Genomic DNA, 4,113 nt, shown 5'->3' on the forward strand with positions numbered 1-4,113 from the left:
ACTGTCCAACAGCATTTTTGGAACAGAATAGCGACCCTATAATTCTGAAAGGGTATGTTGAGTAGATCATTTTTGTAGAACAAACTTATGGTCCAGCACGTCTGAGTTTTTTTTTTACAGTGGGTCAAAGTTTTCATTTTTTGGTCGAAGGGAGCATTATACTATATGAAAAAAATGTTGTAAGTTAATGTCTGAGAGAATTCTTATAGTCAGAGTTGTATAGTGGAATTGTATGAGGATTATTTTTGTGGAAGATCTTAACCCTCCAACTGGTTTCTTTATGGGTCAATTTGACCCTTTTTCGAGAAAATCAAAAAATATCCTTTAAAAAAGGACATTTGAGGATCAACATATTCTACGAAAATGTTTGGCGGAAAATTTCAATGCGGGTCACCAAAGACACCATTGTTGTAAATAAAGCTCTTTACGATTGATAAAAAAATTATAATTTTGTTTTAATAGTGGTTTATTATAGTATGTACATATTTATTTTTTTGCTTCAGCAGTAGTAGGACAATGGATTAAAGATTAAACTTAATATGCTTTCCTGTATTTAGCTTGACGTGAATGTTCCGATGTGTCAAGGTTTCTGTACAAGCCCCATACGTATTCAGCAAGCATTACACTTTGGGATTTCCCTTTGAATCTTTCTTCCAATACCTTTATATCCTGATGAAACCTTTCACCGTGTTCATCTGAAACCGCTCCAAGGTTTTCTTTAAAAAAATTGAGATGAGAGTGCAGAAAATGCAGCTTTAGTGACATCTTAACGCCAATATTGTTAAAACCGATTAGCATGCTTTCAATATTTTCTGCATAGTTTTGTGCTTTTGAGTTTCCAAGGAATTCTGATATAACCAGCTGCATAAAGTCAAATGCTGTCTTTTGCATATCCGACAGATGACCATAAAATTCTTCATCTTGTAATAATTTTCTTATATCGGGTCCAACGAGCATTCCTAGAAAAGGTAGTTTACATTAAATGAAATAAATTATTTCTTAAAACCGTATTTTACCTTCTTTTAATTTTGCTGCAGATAATCTGGGGAAAATTGTTTGAATGCGTTTGAAAGCATATCCTTGTGTATTTAAGCTTTTAATAAAATTTTTCACCACGCCCAACTTAATATGCAGCGGTGGAAGTATGGACCTTATCTTTTGGGACAAGAGATTCATGAATTACATTTAAGTCACCAATAATATTTTCTTTACGTTCTTCGAAATATTTAATATGATAATGGCTGCTGGTAGCACGTGAATCCCATTTACAAAGAAAGCACATATATTTTGTGTATCCTGTTTGCATTCCAGTCAATATTGCAATCATTTTGAAGTCTGCGCATACTTCCCATTTATATTTATAGTATTCAATTTTATTTAAGAGATTTGAAATATTTGCGTATGTTTCCTCCTTTTTGTGGAATACGCAACCGGTATTGATGGATGCTGATTTCCATTGTGCAGTAAAACTGCTTTTAAGCTGTGTTTTGAACTATCTATAAATAGTCGCCAAGCGGAAGAGTCCAGTGGAAGCTTTAGATATTTTAGAACCTCTTCAATACTGCAACAGTATACAACTTCTTCTTTTTTTAAAATAGCTTTCCAAATCGGCGTGTCTTTTTCTTGGCGATGTAACTTTTACATCGGCTTTTATCAAATTCCTGTTTTTCAATCTGGAACATAATATTTCAGCTTTCTCTTTTGTTAGTCCTAAATCTCTTACAAGATCTTCAAAATAAGCTTGGTCTATCAAATTAGGACATATGTTTAAACCACCAGGAGGCAAGTAACTTATATCTGATATGTTTTCAACCGCCGCTGTTATTTCTGTATTGGCGTATGTCATATTGGCCGAAAATGTATGTGTAGGCGGTTGAGGCACCGGAACACCTTCACAGCGCACTTCTGGTAAAATGACATTATTTGTTGCTTCGTATGTCATTATCGCGTAGTGCCTTTGGCTTCTACCAAATTTGTAATTTACGCAGAAATAGCATGTATCTGATTTGTGATTTTCAGGTTCAATCCATACAATAGGCGCAGAAAATGGCAGCGCCTTAGTACCGCCTTTGTACCAGGTCAAAAGACCACTTTCGCAAGTAGTACATACAGTTTTTGGTATCCAAGCTTCACATAAAAATCGTATTCCAAAGAAAAGAAAATATGGTTCTTCAATTGTAGGGAATATCTTTCTTCTGCTTTGAAGGTGCGTAAAATGTCCACAAATAAAAACAAAACCAATCTCTTAATTTGCAAACAGAATCCGCCATGCTTATTTAAGCTTTAATTGTTCTTTTTTTATATTAATTTTAGTAAAAATCACACCCGATATGTACTGCTTAGTAAGTCAATTATGCTTAATTTTATCACACCCGATTTGTAAGTCACAGCTGACTAGACGCGAGAACTCAGTGTTTGGCCCGGCCGAACTTGACGACGTTTTCACCTACTTTGTATATGTTGGCGTGTAATTTTTTTATCAATCGTAAAGAGCTTTATTTACAACAATGGTGTCTTTGGTGACCCCCACTGAAATTTTCCGCCAAACATTTTCGTAGAATATTTTAATCCTTAAATGTCCTTTTTTAAAGGATATTTTTGGATTTTCTCGAAAAAAGGGTCAAATTGACCTATAAAGAAACCAGTTAGAGGGTTAAGATATTCCACAAAAATAATCCTCATACAATTCCACAATACAACCCTGACCATAAAAATTCTCTCAGACATTAACTTACAACATTTTTTTCATATAGTATAATGCTCCCTTCGACCAAAAAATGAAAACTTTGACCCACTGTAAAAAAAAACTCAGACGTGCTGGACCATAAGTTTGTTCTACAAAAATGATCTACTCAACATACCCTTTCAGAATTATGGAGTCGCTATTCTGTTCCATTCAAAAAGTCTTCATTTGTTGGACAGTGTAATGAGAGATTCAACTTGGAAACGCAAATGATGCGGCGGCATACCAAGCCTCTCCAAAGAATTTAGAAATCCCGCTTGATAATTCACGGCTTCGCTTTCATTGTCAAGACTATCGGAATTTGCCTATTTCCTATTCTTGCGAATACGATGTAAATGTTTTCGGCAATGTAATTTTTGTTCGTATCCCATTATAGACGGGGATTTAAAAGCTGATATGTTGAAGTGATCATCGCGAAAATTGTAAGAACTTCAGTGGCACGAAGTAGCTATCGCATCGTCCATCGTTTGATTCCAGTGATTATCATGTTCCAGCAATTGTAATTGCTGGCATGCTTCTCAAAAAGTTGAACACACCGTACCATACCCAGTACGCAATGACTCAAATAAAATTGAACCGCGTACATAAATCAATTGCAACCGAAGGTAGAAGCAATCGTTTTTCGGATGAATTGTGTAAATTCCTCCTAATGCATTAGTTGAGAACACACCTGGATGCCCATCTAATGGTCCATATATAATATCAAGGCATTTCCGAATAGAGCAATGTTCTCGCAAACGAATCACTGACGCAAGTTGAGAAAAAACTCGTCAAATGTCGATTATGTTGTTGGCGGTGTTTCCGTTGGCTGTACTGTATTCTCTGGGTTCATATACACTCTTTGGCCGTCTCCAAATGAACTGTGAGATGCACAACAGTCGGAAAACTTTCATGAATTGCATAAGTACATATCTCACAAAACGCTTCATTGCAATTCGCGTATCGACTCATTTGATACTTGCTGATCTCATCTTGTTCAATGTCATAGCGGCTATTGGCTACGTCCTTTGGTGACGTACTTGCAAAGGTATTTGATCGATTTCACCAAACTGCAATACTCAACATTGATATGAGTTTTAAATGTGAATTAGACAATTATAAAGAATATGATACAGTCCATGTGTTGTCAACTTCGATATGAATGCAGAATGTTTTGCCATTGTCGTCTGGTGAGCGACACCGATACAGTGGATATCCATCGTTTCCGAAAGAAAAGCACGTGGATGGTGTTTCGTGCGTTAATTGTCAGACATACAAACCAAATTGGGATTGTGGTGTCCGCAAGGTTCAAGTGGTTTTTAATACTTCGTATAATTCTGGATCTATCTTTGGATCAGGAATTTCCGCAGGAATGATTTCATCAATTTGAT

General features: G+C 35.8%; 1 pseudogene; it reads right to left on the bottom strand.

Annotated features, from left to right (window-relative positions):
- Positions 1 to 448: 448 nt before the first annotated feature.
- Positions 449 to 1,407, bottom strand: LOC120780125 (annotated as a pseudogene).
- Between the last annotated feature and the right edge of the window lie 2,706 nt (positions 1,408 to 4,113).

This window comes from Bactrocera tryoni, unplaced genomic scaffold (genome assembly GCF_016617805.1).
Source record: "Bactrocera tryoni isolate S06 unplaced genomic scaffold, CSIRO_BtryS06_freeze2 scaffold_173, whole genome shotgun sequence".
NCBI classification, from domain to species: domain Eukaryota; kingdom Metazoa; phylum Arthropoda; class Insecta; order Diptera; family Tephritidae; genus Bactrocera; species Bactrocera tryoni.